The sequence below is a fragment of the Capra hircus genome, unplaced genomic scaffold (assembly GCF_001704415.2).
Source record: "Capra hircus breed San Clemente unplaced genomic scaffold, ASM170441v1, whole genome shotgun sequence".
NCBI classification, from domain to species: domain Eukaryota; kingdom Metazoa; phylum Chordata; class Mammalia; order Artiodactyla; family Bovidae; genus Capra; species Capra hircus.
In genome coordinates this window covers 467,456-486,803 of record NW_017189585.1, presented here as the reverse complement: position 1 = coordinate 486,803, position 19,348 = coordinate 467,456, and positions in this window count along the sequence as shown.

Below are 19,348 nucleotides of genomic sequence, written 5' to 3'. Positions count from 1 at the left end.
GACAAGAGCTGAGGAAGACAAGCCGCGTTGTTGTGGTACAGGGACAGGGCTAGCCAAGGGAAGGCTTAATGCGGAGAGGGCAGGGGCACGGTGGGCGGCTTGCTAAAAGCCTCCTTCTAGTCCCAAGCCTGCAGCGGGATCAGTTCAGGTCTCCATTCACTGCAAGAACCTGATTGGCCTGCTGTCTATGCAAAGTGAAAGTGAAAGTAAAGTGAAGTCACTCTCCTTTCAACTGCTCGAGAGCCTGGAAGGATCCCTGGGTTGGGGAGACGCCCCTGAAGAAGGAAATGGCAACTCACTCCAGTATTCTTGCCTGGAGAATCCCCATGGACAGAAGAGCCTGAGGGGCTACAGTCCATGGGGTTGCAAAGAGTTGGACACGACTGAGTGACTAAAGAATTGATGCTTTTGAGCTGTGGTGTTGGAGAAGACTCTTGAGAGTCCCTTGGACTGTAAGGAGATCCAACCAGTCCATTCTGAGGGAGATCAGCCCTGGGATTTCTTTGGAAGGAATGATGCAAAGCTGAAAGTCTGATACTTTGGCCACCTCATGCAAAGAGTTGACTCATTGGAAGAGACTGATGCTGCGAGTGATTGGGGGCAGGAGGAGAACGGGATGACAGAGGATGAGATGGCTGGATGGTTATCACTGACTCGATGGAGGTGAGTCTGAGTGAACTCCGGGAGTCGGTGATGGACAGGCCTGGCTGCAATTCAAGGGGTAGCAGAGAGTCGGACACGACTGAGCAACTGAACTGAACTGAACTGAGTGACTAAAGATTAGACAAGACACAACTGTACTGAAAGTCACAGCGGTGAGAGCTGGAATCCAGACCACTTGAGCTGGAAATGGTTTCTTCCAACAATAGTGAGCCCTTAAGAGATCCCCTTTTAATGGTGAACTACATGGGGTAGAGTAGCCCTGGCTATTCTAATAGATACAGTATAAAACAAATATGAGTTGATTAACAAGTACTATAAAATTATAGTCTGATTAAACAATATGCCTATGCACCAAGTCACTTAGATTCTGTCTCACTGTTTGCCACCTAATGAATTGTAGACCATTAGGCTCCTCTGTTCCTTGGATTCTCTGGGCAAGAATACTGGAGTGGGCATTATCAGACAAATGTATATCAAAACCACAATGAGGTACCCTCTCATGCTGGTCAGAATGGCTGCTGTTGAAAAGTATATAAACGATAAACACTGGAGGGGAGAAAAGGGAAAGGAGTGGAGAAAAGGGAACTCTCGTACACTGTTGGTGGCAATGCGAACTAGTACAGCCACTGTGCAGAAAGAACAGTGTGGAGATTCCTTGAAAAACTGGAAATAAAACTGCCATGCAAGCCAGCAGTACCACTGCTGGTCATATACACTGAGGAAACCAGAACTGAAAGACACATGTGTACCCTGATGTTTATTGTAGCACTGTTTACAATAGCTAGGACATGGAAGCAATCTCTTGATGAAAGTGAAAGTGGAGAGTGAAAATTTGGCCTAAAGCTCAGCATTCAGAAATCAAAGATCATGGCATCCGGTCCCATCACTTCATGTCAAATAGATGGGGAAACAGTGGAAACAGTGTCAGACTTTATTTTGGGGGGCTCCAAAATCACTGCAGGTGGTGATTGCAGCCATGAAATTAAAAGACGCTTACTCCTTGGAAGGAAAGTTATGACCAAACTAGATAGCATATTCAAAAGCAGAGACATTACTTTGCTGACTAACGTCAAGGCTATGGTTTTTCCTGTGGTCATGTATGGATGTGAGAGTTGGACTGTGAAGAAGGCTGAGCGCCAAAGAATTGATGCTTTTGAACTGTGGTGTTGGAGGGGACTCTTGAGAGTCCCTTGGACTGCAAGGAGATCCAACCAGTCCATTTCTTTGGAAGAAATGATGCTAAAGCTGAAACTCTAGTATTTTGGCCACCTCATGCGAAGAGTTGACTCATTGGAAAAGACTCTGATGCTGGGAGGGATTGAGGGCAGGAGGAGAAGGGGACGACAGAGGATGAGATGGCTGGATGGCATCACTGAGTTGATGGACGTAAGTCTGAGAGAACTCCGGGAGTTGGTGATGGACAGGGAGGCCTGGTGTGCTGCAATTCATGGGGTTGCAAAGAGTCGGACACGACTGAGTGACTGAATTGAACTGAACTGAACTGGAAGCAACCTAGATGTCTATTGGCAGACAAATAGATAAGAAAGTTGTGGTACCTATACACAATGGACTATTACTCAGCTATTAAGAAAAATGCATTTCATCAGCTCTAATGGGATAGATAAAACTGGAGCCTATTATCGAAAGTGAAGCAAGTCAGAAAGAAAAACAGTATATTAACCAATATAGCATATTAATGCAAATATATGGAATTTAGAAAGAGTAATAACCCCTACATGTGAGATAGCAAAAGCGACACAGATATAAAGAACAGATGTTTGGATGCTGTGGGAGAAGGCAAGGGTGGGATGATTTGAGAGAATAGCATTGGAATGTGTTTTACCATATGTGAAGTAGATGACCGGTCCAAGTTTAATCCATGAAATAGGGCACTCAAAGCTGGTGTACTGGATGACCCTGAAGGATGGGATAGGGAGGGAGGTGGGTGGGGGTTTCAGGATGGGGAACACATGTACACCCATGGCTGATTCATGTCAATGTATGGCAAAAACCACCGCAACATTGTAAAGTAATTAGCCTCCAATTAAAAAAAGAAAAAAGAATACTGGACTGGGTTGCCATGCCTTCCTCCAGGGGATCTTCCCAACCCAGGGATTGAACCCCAGTCTGTTTTAAGTCTCCTGCATTGGCAGGTGGATTCTTTACCACTAGCGCCACCTGGGAAGCCCCAGTTAAAAGCTATAATGCTGAGCATAATGCCTAGAAAGGTCTTGTAGGTCTTCACAGAACTACTCAGCTTCAGCTTCTTCAGCATTACTGGTTGGGGCATAGACTTAGATTACTGTGATGTTCAATGGCTTACCTTGGAAACAAACAAAGATCATTCTGTTGTTTTTGAGATTGCATCCAAGTACTACATTTCAGACTCTCTTGTTGACTATAATGGCTACTCCGTTTCTCCTATGTGATTCCTGCCCACAGTAGTAGATATAATGGTCATCTGAGTTAAATTGAACCATTCCAGTCCATCTTAGTTCACGGATTCCTAGAATGTCGACGTTCACTCTTGCCATCTCCTGTTTGACCACTTTCAACTTGCCCTGATTCATGGACCTAACTTTCCAGGTTCCTATGAAATAGTGCCCATTATATCATTGGACCTTGCTTCTATCACCAGTCCCATCCACAACTGAGTGCTGTTTTTGCTTTGGCTCCATCCCTTCATTTTTTCTGGAGTTATTTCTCCACCAATCTTCAGTAGCATATTGGGCCCCTACCAACCTCGGGATTTCGTCTTTCAGTGTTCTATCTTTTTGCTTTTTCATACTGTTCATGGGGTTCTCAAGGCAGGAATACTGAAGTGGTTTGCCATTCCCTTCTCCAGTGGACAATATTTTGTCAGACCTCTCCATCATGACCCATCCATCTCGGATGGCCCCACACAGCATGGCTTAGTTCCATTGAGTTAGGCAAGACTGTGGTCGTGTGATCGGATTGGCTAGTTGTTTGTGATTGTGGTCTCAGTCTGTCTGCCCACTGATGCCCTCTCTCAGCACCTACCATCTTACTTGGGTTTCTCTTACCTTGGACGTGGGATGTCTTTTCATGACTGCTCCAGCAAAGCACAGCTGAGGTAGGAAGTCAAGAAACATCTGGAGTAACAGGCAAATTTGGGCTTGGAGTACAGAATGAAGCAGGACAAAGGCTAATATAGTTTTGCCAAGAGAACACACTCATCATAGCAAACACCCTCTTCCAACAACACAACAGAAAACTCTACACATGGATATCACCAGATAGCCAACACCTATTGGGAGCCGCGTTAGGCATTACAGAATGGAGTCTCGGCCCCAACTCCCTCTCCTCATCTAGCAGGCACGGCCCTGGGATGAGGGAATTAGGCCTTGTAACTCTGAGTTGTTCTTTCCTTTCTTTGGTTGAGTTGGCTGGAAAGAATATTAAGGTGCTTGAGAGAAGCATGAGAAAGCACAAAGCCTTCAGCAGTTGTGCCCAGAAAATAACCTATAAAGTAGCCATTGACATTTGTTCAAGGATCTTTACAAACAATGTCCCAGGATGAGCACATAGGCCGCAGCTTGAGGCCATGGGAAGGACTGTTTTCTGAGACCTGTTTGTGAGGTAAATATTTATGGCAAAAGAAGTTTGCTGAGTTTAGGGTTTAGGAATAATTAAGAATAGTTAGAAGCCTTTTTAGGAGATAGTGATCTTAAGATGCTAGGGGCAAACAGGATTTTTTTTTTTTTTTTTTTTTTAAATTTTAAAATCTTTAATTCTTACATGCGTTCCCAAACATGAACCCCCCTCCTACCTCCCTCCCCATAACATCTCTCTGGGTCAGAGAAGAACTAAACTGAGGAATGTGGCATGAGTTACAATGTAATCACAAGTTAAGTATAGGACACATACTGAGAGACAGTAGATAATAGATAGTAAAGCCGATCCTGAGAGAATCTCTGAGGCAGGAACTCTGTTTGTAGGGCAAGAATGATTTCTGGAGACAATAAATCTGGGTGGGGAAACTGAAAATGTCAAATTTCTGACCTAATGCTTTTGTCAAAGTATAAAAGATAACCTGAAGCTTGAAATAAACGTAGTTCCCTACTGTGTGTCAGAGGCTATATCATCATCCATCTACACTGCTCACCCCTTCTGGCTGATTCCTGGCTGCCAGAGCTGGACTCTGGCAAACACCAAAATCAGATTGATTATATCCTTTGCAGCCAAAGATGGAGAAGCTTGACACTGTCAGCAAAAACAATACCGGGAGCTGCCTGTGGCTCAGATCATGAATTCCTTATTGCCAAATTCAGACTTAAATTGAAGAAAGTGGGGTTTGAAACCACTATGCCATTCAGGTATGACCTAAATCAAATGCTTTATGATTATACAGTAGAAGTGAGAAATAGATTTAAGGGACTAGATCTGATAGACACAGTGCCTGATGAACTACGGATGGAGGTTCAGGACATTGTACAGGAGACAGGGATCAAGACTATCCCCAAGAAATAGAAATGCAAAAAGGCAAAATGACTGTCTGAGGAGGCCTTACAAATAGCTGTGAAAAGATGAGAAGCGAAAAGCAAAGGAGAAAAGAAAAGATATAAACATCTGAATGCAGAGTTCCAAAGAATAGTAAGGAGAGATAAGAAAGCCTTCCTCAGTGATCAATGCAAAGAAATAGGGGGAAACAATAGAATGGGAAAGACTAGTGATCTCTTCAAGAAAATGAAAAATACTAGGGGAATATTTCATGCAAAGATGGGCTCAATAAAGGACAGAAATGGTCTGGACCTAACAGAAGTAGAAAATATTAAGAAAAGGTGGCAAGTATACACAGAAGAGCTATACAAAAAAGATCTTCAGGACCCAGATAATCATGATGGTGTGATCACTCATCTAGAGCCAGACATCCTGGAATGTGAAGTCAAGTGGGCCTTAGGAAGCATCACTATGAACAAAGCTAGTGGAGGTGATAGAATTCCAGTAGAGCTATTTCAAATCCTTAAAGGTGATGCTGTGAAAGTGTTGCACTCAATATGCCAGCAAATTGGGAAAGCTCAGCAGTGGCCGCAGGACTGGAAAAGGTCAGTTTTCATTCCAATCCCAAAGAAAGGCAATGCAAAAGAATGCTCAAACTACCACACAATTGCACTCATCTCACGTGCTTGTAAAGTAATGCTCAAAATTCTCCAAGCCAGGCTTCAGCAATATGTAAACCATGAACTTCCTGATCAAGCTGGTTTTCGAAAAGGCAGAGGAACCAGAGATCAAATTGCCAACATCACTGGATCATTGAAAAAGCAAGAGTTCCAGAAAAATATCTATTTCTGCTTTATTGACTATGCCAAAGCCTCTGACTGCATGGATCACAATCAACTGTGGAAAATTCTGAAAGAGAAAGAGATGGGAATACCAGACTACCGACCTGCCTCTTGAGAAATCTGTGTGCAGGTCAGGAATCAACAATTAGAACTGGACATGGTACAACATACTGGCTCCAAATAAGAAAAGGAGTATGTCAAGGCTGTATGTTGTCACCCTAATTATTTAACTTTTATGCAGAGTACATCATGAGAAACGCTGGGCTGGAAGAAGCACAAGCTGGAATCAAGATTGCTGGGAGAAATATCAATAACCTCAGATATGCGGATGACACCACCTTTATGGCAGAAGGTGAAGAAGAGCTAAAAAGCCTCTTGATGAAAGTGAAAGAGGAGAGTGAAAAAATTAGCTTAAAGCTCAACATTTAGAAAACAAAGGTTAGGGCATCCAGTCCCATCACATTATGGCAAATAGATGGGGAAACAGTGGAAACAGGGGCTGACTTTATTTTTTGGGGCTCCAAATTCACTGCAGATGGTGATTGCAGCCATGAAATTGAAAGATGTTTACTCCTTGGGAAGAAAGTTATGACCAACCTAGACAGAAATTTAAAAAGCAGAGACATTACTTTGCCAACAAAGGTCCATCTAGTCAAGGCTATAGTTTTTCCAGTAGTCATTTATGGATGTGATAATTGAACTATAAAGAAAGCGAGTGCTGAAGAATTGATGGTTTTGAACTGTGGTATTGGGGCAAACACTTGAGAGTCCCTTGGACTGCAAGGAGATCCAACCAGTCCATCATAAAGAAGATCAGTTCTGGGTGTTCATTGGAAGGACTGATATTGAAGGTGAAACTCCTGTATGTTGGCCACCTGATGTGAAGAGCTGACTCACTGCAAAGGAACCTGATGCTGGGAAAGATTGGGGGCAGGGGGAAAAGGGGACAACAGAGGGTAAGATGGTTGGATGGCATCACCAACTCAATGGAAATGGGTTTGGGTGGACTCCAGGAGTTGATGATGGATAGGGAGGCCTTGTGTGCTGTGGTTCATGGAGTTGCAAAGAGTTGGACATGACTGAGCAACTGAACTGAACTGAACTGAATGCCTAGAATATAATTTTTTTTTGGATGGAAGAATGGATGAATTATGTTGTCCAAGTTGCAAAGAATAAGCTGGGGAAAGTTGCACCCCATGGCCTTTCAACAGTTGATAGTTTTCATGTCAGATGCTCTTATGCAGCCACTAAAGTTCCTACAAAGGACACAAAAAATGTGTTTGTATGTCATAGTGTTATTGTCAAAATCTTGGCTTTTTAACCCATCAAAGGAAATGAAAAATGAGAGAAAATGTTTGGAGGAAATAGAAAGATGGCTTTAATGCTCAACCAGCAGAGAGGAGAACACAGCAAGTTAGTGCATGAAGAAACATTTCCCCACTTCCCTTGCCAGGGGAACCAAGGGACTTTATAGATGGTGCTCCCAGACTAGGATATGTGATAAGGAACAGAGAAGTAAGAATCTTGCAGTCATCTTCTTGCATTGTTTCAAAACAGTCAAGAAGCAGAAGGTAGTTGGGCCCCCTAGTTCAGTTCAGTCGTTCAGTCCAACTCTTTGTGACCCCATGGACTGAAGCATGCCAGGCCTCCCTGACCATCACCAACTCCTGGAGTTTACTCAAACTCATGTCCATCGAGCTGGTGATGCCAGGAAACCATCTCATCCTTTGTTGTCCCCTTCTGCTCCTGCCTTCAATCTTTCCCAGCATTAGGGTCTTTTCCAGTGAGTCAGTTCTTTGCTTCAGGTGGACAAAGTATTGAAGCTTCATTTTCACCCTTGGTCCTTCTGATGAATATTCAGGGCTGATTTCTTTTAGGATGAACTGTTTGGATCTCTTTGCAGTTCAAGCGACTCTCAAGAGTCTTCTCCAATACTGCAGTTCAAATGCATCAGTTCTTCACTGCTCAGCTTTATTTATAGTTCAATTTTCACATCCATACATGACTACTGGAAAAGTTGGGGCACCCAGGGTAGAGCAATTGGAGATTCATTCTCTATTGCCCAGAAGTCCAAGCCACGAACAGCAGGGCAATTAAGAAAGGAGGCTGTTCCCTGCATAGACCACTTGACCGTGAAGTCAAAAGACCCCTTGACCAAAATGCACAGAAAATGCTCCTTGGAGGCCAAAGGAGAATCAAGGCAAGGGATATTCTACCCAGACACCTTTGTGGTAAAATCCATCTTGGCTAAGAGATGCCTGTACTTACATGGGAGGATCCTCAGATATAGCAAATGGGGACTGTGAACCAGGCAAATCATAATGTCTGGCCAAAGGAAAACCAAAAGAAATGCAACTTTTAAATGATTTAACCTGCCACACTGATGCAAATCAGGGACTCACCCTCTGAATCTGCCCATATGCTGCCTGTGTGCATGTGCTATACTCTTTTTCCTCCTAATAAATACTTTACTTGCTTCTTTACATTCTGTCTTAATGGAAATTCTTTTCTGTTAAGTGAAAGGGTCAGGACCCTTGTCACTGATGACTGATATACTGCTTAGGATCTGGTGCTTTTACTGCTATGACCCAACCTCAGTCTCTGGCTAGGAACCAAGCCCCACTGAAGACTTTGCTGGCCAAGGGCACTAGAGATCAGTCATAAGTAGCCCAGTAACTAGGTCCATTTGTGTTTGGTCTATTGTACTGCAGCCTTCTTTCTGAAATTAAAATAAATTACAAGGACTGGCTGCAAAGGCAACTTGGTAAAGGTAAATGCCAGGTATAGGAAGTAATTAGCATAGAGTTAAGAATAGTAGGTGTAGAGTATAGCTCATACAGAGTTAGAAGGTGAAAGATGCAGGATTTAAATTATCTAGTGTCAGATTAGTTTTGAGAAAAGTAAACTTAGTTATAGATGTTTTTAATTGCTAAGTTGTGTCTAACTCTGCAATCCCCTCCAGCATGCAGAGCCTCTTCTATTTTCTACAGTCTTCTGGAGTTTGCTCAAATTCATGTCCTTTGAGTCAGCGATGCTATCTAATTGATTTGTCCTCTGCCACCCTTTTATACCTCTTTTTTAAAAAATAATAAGCTTTAAAAATATGTTTATATATTAAATTTTAAAATTTATTTTAATTGGAAGATAATTGCTTCTCAATGTTGTGTTGGTTTTTCCATATATCCATATGAATCTGCCATGTTGATTGAATAAATCAGGCAGCAGTTATACATGCATCCTCTTCTTGAACCTCCCTTCCTCCTTTCACCTCCCCTCCCATCCCACTCTCTAGTTTGTCACAGAGCATGAAGTTTGAGCTCCCTGCATCATACAGCACATTCCCACTAGCTATCTCTTTTACACATGATACTGTATGTTTCAATATTTTTCTCTGCATTTATCCCACCCTCTGCTTCTCCTGTGTCCACAAGTGTGTTCTGTATGTCTGCATTTCCATTGCTGCCCTGCAGACAGGTTCATCAGTACTATCTGTTTAGATTTCGCATATATGTGCTAATATACGACATTTGTTTTTCTCCTTCTGACTTCTCTCTGTGTAATAGCCTCTAGGTTTGTCTACCTTATTAGAACTGAGTCAAATGTGTCCATTTTATGTTCTGTACCATAACTTCATTATCCATTCATCTGTCGATGGACATCTAGGTTACTTCCATGTCCTGGCTATTGTAAATAGTGCTGCAGTGAACACTGGGGTGCATGTGTCTTTTTCAATTTATAGTTTCCTTAGGTATATGGCCAGTAGTGGGACAACCCTCAGAATGGGAGAAAAGAATAGCAAACAAAATAACTGTTTAGGGATTAATCTCCAAAATATACAAGCAGCTCATTCAGCTCAATACCAGAAAAACAACAACCCAATCAAAAACTAGGCAGAAGATCCAAAGAGACATTTTCCCGAAGAAGACATACAGATGTATAATAAACACATGAAAAGATGCTCTCCATTGTTCATTATTAGTGAAATGCAAATCAAAAGTAGGGTATCAAAATCCATTATCAAAAAATCTACAAACAATAAATGCTGGGGAGCATGTACAGAAAAGGAAACCCTCTTGCGCTGATGGTGGGAATGCAAATTGATACAGCCACTATGGAGAAATTAAAACTAGGAATATAACTACCTCTTCTTTTGGGCTTCCCAGGTGGCACTAGTGGTAAAAAAACCCCTGCATTCCACTGCAGGAGACATCAGAGAGGTGGGTTCAAACCTCTGGGTTGGGAAGATCCTCTGGAGGAGGAAATGGCAAACTACTCTGGTGTCTTTGCCTGGAAAATCCCATGAACAGAGGCAGCTGGCAGGCTAGAGTCCACAGGGTTGCAGAGAGTCGGATATGATTGAAGCGACATAGCACTTCTCCTTTTGCCTTTAGTCTTTCCCAGCATCAGGATCTTTTTTGGTGAGTTGGCTCTTTGCATCTGTTGACAAAGCAAGAGACTTTATTGGGAAGGGGTATGGGCAGAGAGAAGGAAGGTAAGAGAACCCACGCAAAAGGCAAAAGAAGAAGGAGGTGACCAATGATGTGATGGTTGAATGGCATCACCAGCTCAATGGGCTCATGCCCATTGAGCAAACTCTGGGAGAAAGTGGAGGACAGAGGAGCCTGGCATGCTATAGTTCACAGGTCACTAAGAGTCAGATCTGACTTAGTTACCAAACAACAACAACAACAAATACTTTAAAAACTCTTTCCTTAAGGTCTGACTCCCAGACAGCCTGAAACTATGTGCTGGCTGAGATCTTCCCTTTTGGGATAGTGGCCTTGGCATACTCTCAGTTATGGGCAGCTATGAAAAATAAAATAGGCTACTTGAACATCACAAATGTCTGCGAGCCAAACAAGAGTTAGTGTAAGTTTAAACAATGAATTTTCAACTCCCATACAAGGACATTCTCTGTAGACCAGGAGTGGTAATTGATTTATCTAATGTATAAAAACTAACACAAAGAGTTAAGGAAAAGAAATGAAGGTACAGAGAAATATGTTCCAAACAAAGTGAGGCAAAAAATCCTTAGTGAAACAGAGACAAGAAATTTACCTGACAAAGACTTTGGGAAGATCATGTACAGATTTCTATATTTAAAATGGATAACTAACAAGGACCTACTGTATAGCACAGGGAACTCTGCTCAGTGTTATGTGGCAGCCTGAATGAGAGAAGAGTTTGGGGGAGAAGGGATGCATGTATATATATGGCTGAGTCCTTTCACTGTCTACCTGACATTATCATTTTTAACAATGAACATTGTTAATTGACTGTCAGTTCAATTCAGTTCATTTCATTTCAGTCGCTCAGTCATGTCCGACTCTGCGACCGACGCCAGGCCTCCCTGTCCATCACCAGCTCCCGGAGTTTATCCAAACTCATGTCCATCAAGTTGGTGATGCCATCCAACCATGTTATCCTCTGTTGTCCCCTTCTGTTCCTGCCCCCAATCCCTCCCAGCATCAGAGTCTTTTACAATGAGTCAACTCTTGGCATGAGGTGGCCAAAGTATTGGAGTTTCAGCTTCAGCATCAGTCCTTTCAATGAACACCCAGGACTGATCTCCTTTAGGAAATACTTAAAGCTCAACATTCAGAAAACGAAGATCATAGCATCCAGTCCCATCACTTCATGGCAAATAGATGGGGAAACAGTGGAAACAGTGTCACACTTTATTTTGGGGGGCTCTAAAATCACTGCAGATGATAATTGCAGCCATGAAATTAAAAGACGGTTACTCCTTGGAAGTTATGACCAACCTAGTTAGCATATTCAAAAGCAGAGACATAACTTTGCCAACAAAGGTCCATCTAGTCAAGGCTATGGTTTTCCAGTGGTCATGTATGGATGTGAGAGTTGGGCTATGAAGCTGAGCAGATAATGGTTTTGAACTGTGGTATTAGGGAAGACTCTTGAGAGTCCCTTGGACTGCAAGGAGAGCCAACCAGTACGCCAATACAAAATAAAAAGTTTAAAATTTGAAAAAAAGAAAAGCTATAATTTAAAAAAGCACTTCAAAATAATGATTATGAAGATGTTCAGTGAACTTAGGAGAAGAGTGGGAAAACACAATAAGAACTATAGTGGAGAGACAGATAATACAAAAAATAAAAGTACCAGTAGAGCTTCCCTGGTAGCTCAGTGATAAAGAGTCTGTCTGCTGATGCAGGAGACACAGGACTATCCCTAGTCCAGGAAGATTCAACATACCTCAGGGAGCAACTAAACAAGCGTACCACAGCTATCAAGCCAGTGTACCCAGAGCCCATTTCAGCAACAGGAGAAGCCCAATGGTATTAGGGAAAAGAATTATATAGTGCCTTCACTGTTTTACCTTTTACAAAAGTCTCCTAGAACCCTGTGAGTCTGCTTTATGAAAAACATGTTTATTTCAGCTTTGCATATAGTTGTCAAAAGTGCCTTGTTTCATTTTATAGTATGAAGTTACTAATTTTATTTTTTATTTCTACCGTTTTGCGTATTGCTGTTAATAAGCATTGTAATCATTCTAGTATTTTGAAATCCCAGCTGGTATATTGAACTGCATATGCTTTCTAAAAACTGAAGGAAACTTATTGGGGAATTAGAATAACAATCTCCATTTTTTCCCTTCTCTATCTAAAAGTTTATCAGCATATTAAGATACAGTTGTTTAAAATTCTACTTACATAGATATACAGATACAATGGCTGTTAGTCTTTGACCTAACAGAGTACCAAAGTACCCAAGTACCAAAACTTTTTTCAAGTTTTTCTCAAAATGGACAGGTATGCTTTATCTCAGAATATTTTCCACAAATTATATTAGAAATATGGTTGCTATCCTGGGAAACCGAAAGAGTATAGTAAAATGGTCCACTTGTTCATTTCAAAATGTTTAAAAAGGCTTAAAGAGAATAATCATTTAAATTAATATCATTTTTAGTCTACTAAAACATGATAATAAAAAAAGAGAAGCCTACACACAATTTGAGAGTAGCCCTCACCCACTGCAGCTAGAGAAACTCCACACATAGCAATGAATACCCAGCATAGTAAAAAATAAATAAATAAAAATTTATATAACAATAGAAATCACGGAGTTCAAGAATATAAGAATTGAACTAAAAAAATACACTTGACAGATTCAAAGCAGATAAGTGGAAGAAATAATCAATACCTCGAAGACAGTGTTATAGGAAAAAAGAATGTGAAGAGTGAGCTAGCTTATGAGACTTACGGCACAATATTAAGCAAGTATACCAATATTTAAATCACAGGAGTCTCATAGTAGAAGAAAAGAAGAATGGAACAGAAAGATTATCTGATGAAATAATAGCTAAAAACCTGAGGAAGAAGAAAATCACCCGGATTCAGGAGGCCCAGAGTTTCAAATGAAGTGAAAAAGTGAAGTGGCTCAGTCGTGTCCTGCCGGGGTCCAGCCCTGGTGGATCCAGGGAATTCGAACGGTGGACGGCCTTGGCGTGGAAAGACTTGTTTATTTATTAATATAAGATTAGATTAAGAAACTGTAGCATAGTAGGAAGATTAAGTGGAGGAAGAGGGCTGAATAGCTTGGTTTACGCGGAAGGCCAATAAAATTCCAGACAAGGAATTTGCACCATCTACGTTGGGCCACCGGCGCCCGCTTGAATATCTAAGGGTGCCTCGCCTTAAGCTCCCTTTCGTGTGGGTCTTAACAGCCAGGGCAAGTAAGTAGACCTGGTGAGCCTCAGCGCCCCAGGTGGAGATTCAGCCTAAAGTTAAAGTAAAGAGCAGAGAGAGGGAAGGGAGAGAAGAGAGAGAGAAAGACACGGGGGGAGCCAGAGTCCCAAGAAACCAGGCCGAGAGACTAGTTCAAGAAGCTGGCCTGAGAAACTGGCCCCCGGCCCCTGGCCCCTGGCCCCATCCTTTATTGTTCAGAAGGCCTTTTATACTTTTGATAAAACATGGAGATCAATGGATAACACAAAATTATGTAGCGTTCGCAGCCCAGACTCTTTCTATACATCATTTTGTATACAAAAGGTCTCAGGTGATTTACATTATCTTCTGGCCAAGAGGCTTGTTAACACTTTTTGGCTCTCTTCCTTAATGAATGTTAATTTTGTTTCCCCTGAAGTGTTTTTCTTTGATCTGCATCTCCTTAAAGCACTAAAGTTGCATCTCTATAGAACAAAGGTGCAGTGGGTTATAACAAAGAAGGTACTTAACTCAAAGATCTAATGTTGCTAATACCAGGTCTACTACTTGTTTTTCTATATACCAACTATATCTAAAAATAAAGGATATGAAAATTTGGCAGCAAGCATTGACTCAACAAATGAAACGTTTAATCAGTCCTATTCTAAAGATTTTGACTCCTCGGAAGCTCCTACATTCCTAGGATGTTTTAAGCTTCCTGTGCCTCCTGCGGTCAGGAGGCCTCAAACAATCACAAGCGCAGCTGTACGAGTCCTGCAGGCAGGCTAGAAAGCCATCGGAGGGGTTTTTGGATTGAAACACTCTTTCAAATGCAGAAGACTAAAGCCCTGAATTGACTTTTTCCAGAAAATGTCAGAAGAGTGGAAAAGCAGAGCACAAAAGCCGGCAGATTTTTGTTGGGGTACATGCTTAGGAATTTCCAGAGGGGTCCCTGAAGTCTGAGCACGCCTTGCGTATGTCAGCTTCCTTCCTCATGACCTTGTCACGGGCGGGATTCCTCACACTGGCTCCCGGCAGTGTCCGACTCTTTGCAACCCTATGGACTGTACCCTACCATGCTTCTCCGTCCATGGGATTTTCCAGGCAAGACTACTGGAGTGGGTTGCTGAAGTATATCTTTTTAATTTTTATTTCTTCAGTAACTTGTTTTTATTTAACTTTGTTTTATTGTTTAAGCTCCATATGTTTGAGATTTTACAGTGTTTTCTCTGTAATTGATATGTACTCTCATAGCATTCTGGTCAAAAAGGATACTTGACATGATTTCAATTTTCTTAAATGTACTGAGATTCTATCTGTAACCCAAGTTGTGGTCTGTTGTGCAGAATGTTCTGCATATACTTGGGAAGAAAGTGTATTCTTTTGCATTTGGACAGATTGTCCTGAAAATATCAGTTAGGTTCATTGGCCTAATGTGTCACTTTACACATTAAAACTTAAAAAAAAATTTATTATTTTTGGCTGTGCTTGGTCTTTATTGTGATTGGTTTTCTGTAGTTTTGGCAAGTACAGACTACTTTCTAGTTTCAGTGTATGGGCTTCTCATTGTGGTGGCTTCTTTTGTTGTGAAGCATAGGCTCTAGGTATGTCAGCTTCTGTAGTGGTGATTTCTCGACCCTAGATCACAGGGTGAGTTGTTATGGTGCACAGGTTTAGTTGCCTCCAAGTCATGTGGGATCCTGGGTTTCCTGCATTGGCAGACAGAATCTTAACTACTGGATCAGTAGGGAAGATGACTAGTCCATTTTTTGATGTTTGTATGTGTGTGTGTTAGTTGCACAGTCGTGTCCAGCTGTTTGTGACCCCACGGACGGTAGCCCACCAGGCTCGTCTGTACATGGGATTCTCCAGGCAAGAATCTTGGAGCAGGTAGCCATTTCTTGCTCCAGGGGATTTTCTTGACCCAGTGATCCAGCCCAGGTCTCCTGCACTGCATACAGATTGCTGACCATCTGAACCACCACAAAAGTCTTGCTGTGTTTTTGTTTTGCTTTTTTAAAATGTTTGCCTGCTGACAATTTATAGACTCATCTCTCCTTTGTGTCTCTTCTGGGTGTATTGAAGCAATTTACTACCTCCTTTGATATCAGCAAATCCCTACCATGCAAATCCCATCAGCCTCCCTCCCTAAACACAGTAAAACCCCAACGAGTGTCCTTTACTTGGGTCCTAGACATATTTTTAAACCAATTTCAGAAGGCTGCACCCCCAAAGTTTCACTATGCAAGTGTGAATCTTTTTATACCCTCTAGGTACTTGTGTGGTAACATCAGTCTCAAAATGTACTGCATTTTGGAATCCTGCCTCTTTCAGTGTGAAAAACCTTTTAGAAAGCTAATAAATCCTCTGGTGATAACAGTTTTGAAGGATGCTCCACTTTAATATTCATGAGACTTGGAAAACAAGAGAAAATACAAAGATTTTGTTGCCTGTTCTGATGTGAGTGGGCAAAAAAATATTTTTGAATAAGAAGTGCTCCATGTGTGTCTCATATCTTCATCTGAGATTCATGCAACAGTAATAAGTAAATTTCATGGGTTGCAAAAAGCATAAAATTGCAGTCTTGAGAGTTTTTGATAATTAATTATGATTGAACAAGGTTTCTGCTCTCATAGAGTTTACACTGTAGTACACTGTGGTGTAGGTGGAACCACTGGTGTAGGTGCTACAGGTGTACACTGTAGGGGGTAAAGGTGGTAAAGGTAATGTACATATAATAAATGGTGAAGAAATAAATCATTCAGGCAACTGTGGTTATGAAAAGGGATTGTGATTATGGGGCACTTTCGATTCTATTGTTAGAAATAAATCTCTTGAAACAGTGATGAATGAACAGATAATTCAGTTATAATAAGGATACAACCACCATTGGAAACACTGGTGGAAATACATCCACTATTGAGAGAATACTCGAATCAAAAGCCCTGAAATAGGAACTTGTGATCTTCGAGAAACTTAATGGAAGCAAACAAAGGTTGCTATAACTCGAGTCTGGTAACATGATCTTAAATGAGATAATAGATCATATGAGACATTGTAGGCCTCATTTGAGAGTTTGGATTTTATTATGGTGACAATAGAAATTTCCTGGAGAGTGCAGCTGTTCATGAGTATAACATCTGATTTACATTTTAAAAGTTAACAGAGTTTGCTTCATGAAAGATAAATACATAAAGTACTTTGAAAAACAAATAAACCTGTAATGGACTTTGATGTAGATGCAAACTTAGGTGAGGTTTTAGAGTTTAAGAGGACAGACACAACTGAAACATGAAGTTTATGATTTAGTTTCTGGAATAAAGTGGGAACAGGACAGAAAATAACTGAAGTACTACAAGCTTCATGCATGTTGCTTCACTGAAAAAAAATTTAAAGAAGATAAAGTTGAACTAATAGTAATCTGTATATTTCAACAATATAATTTATTTGCTGTGGAGAGAGTTTATGAAACTCCTCTTGCTATCAAATTCTCCTTGCATTTATTTTATAAGATTCAGTTCAGTTCAGTTTAGTTCAGTTCAGTTCAGTTCAGTAGAGTTGCTCAGTTGTATCTGACTCTTTGTGACCTCATGAATCACAGCATGCCAGGCCTCCCTGTCCATCACCAACTCCCGGAGTTCACTGAGATTCATGTCCTTCGAAGCAGTGATGCCATCCAGCCATCTCATCCTCTGTCATCCCCTTCTTCTGCCCCCAATCCCTCCCAGCATCAGAGTCTTTTCCAATGAGTCAACTCTTCTCATGAGGTGGCCAAAGTACTGGAGTTTCAGCTTCAGCATCATTCCCTCCAAAGAAATCCCAGGGCTGATCTCCTTCAGAATGGACTGGTTGTGATTAGATTGACTAGTTTTCTGTGATTCTGGTTTCAGTGTGTCTGCCCTCTGATGCCCTTTTGCAACACCTACCATCTTACTTGGGTTTCTCTTACCTTGGACATGGGGTATCTCTCCAGCAAATTGCAGCCCCTGCTCCTTACCGTGGACGAGGGGTATCTCCTCACCGCTGTCCCTCCTGACCTTGTATGTGGAATAGCTCCTCTAGGCCCTCCTGTGCCCGCAGCCACTGCTCCTTGGACGTGGGGTTGCTCCTCCCCGTTGCAGCCGCTGCCCTTGGACATTGGGTAGCTCCTCTCGGCTGCTCCTGCGCTGTTGCAGCGTGGCACTCTTGGCCACTGCCCCTGACCTCTGACGTGGGGTAGCTCCTCTCTGCTGCTCCTGCGCGGTCGCAGCTTATCACTCTCGGCTGCTGCCCCTGATCTTGGACGTGGGGTAAGATTAGTTTCATAATAAGTGTACTTATGAGTGTTTTGGGGGAAAAAAGTGCAATGGGTAGTTCTGATTAGAAATACAATGTAGTAACAGTTTTTCTCTAATAAGGGAGAACAAAGCGATAGGACTGTGTTGCTGCTGCTGCTGCTAAGTTGCTTCAGTCGTGTCTGACTCTGTGCGACCCCATAGATGGCACCCCACCAGGCTCCCCTGTCTCTGGGACTCTCCAGGCCAGAACTGGAGTGGGTTGCCATTTTCTTCTTCAATGCATGAAAGTGAAAAGTGAGAGTAAAGTTGCTCAGTCGTGTCTGACTCTTAGTGACTCCATGGACTGCAGCTCACCAGGCTCCCCTGTCCATGGGATTTTCCATGCAAGAGTACTGGAGTGGGGTGCCATTGCTTATTACTTTAATATAGAACTATTATTCTCCCATGGGATTAAGTGTATAGAAAATGTGAAAATTGGAAAGCTATATTTTCCAGACTCATTCTGAAGCCAAGATGCTTAATGGTGCCCTGGAGCATAGGAAGAAGGTTGTTTGTGATCTCATTTTGATTTGATACAAGTATAGGGGACTGCTAGTAGGTATATCATTTACAGATTCTACCACAGAAACTGTCAACCTGTGACATCATTTGGTTCCTTTTGACATACAGAAAATGGCAAGTTTATATTTGAATAAACACAATTATTTGATAAATTTTTGGCACTTTTTATTAAAGATAAACACAAAAATACTCAAAAAATCCCACTTACAGATTTGTAGCTAATAAAAACAATGAAATACATCCCCTAAAAGACAGGGCTTAAAACTTACTCATTCATAGCAAGTTTTTTTATGAAAGTTCCAACCCAGAGATGACTCACATGTATTAACAACTAATAAGAGACATTTGTATAAAGTTATATCACTGCAACACCAATTAAGCTGTTAGACACAATGTTAAGGAAAAAGCAAAAGATAAGTTTACATTTTGTATGATTCCATTTATATAAAGCTCTGCATCAGGTAAAACAGTTAGGTCAATAGAAGTCAGAATAGCTACTTTAGAGGATGGAGGGTGGACAATGAGGTGAAAAGTTTGTTTTTGGAGTACTGTCAGTATTTGTTGGGACAGATGATCTACCATCCGTTTTGCATTGTATGCCAAAATGCATCTATATTGTTTACCTATGCCCATGACCTAAGTAATTTCTGTTCAGTTCAGTTCAGTCGCTCGGTCGTGTCCAACTCTTTGCCACCCCATGAATCGCAGCACGCCAGGCCTCCCTGTCCTTCACCCAACTCCCGGAGCTCACTCAGTCTCACCTCCATCAAGTCAGTGATAACCATCCAGCCATCTCGTCCTCTGTTGTCCCCTTCTCCTCCTGCCCCCAATCCCTCGCAGCATCAGAGTCTTTTCCAATGAGTCAACTCTTCGCATG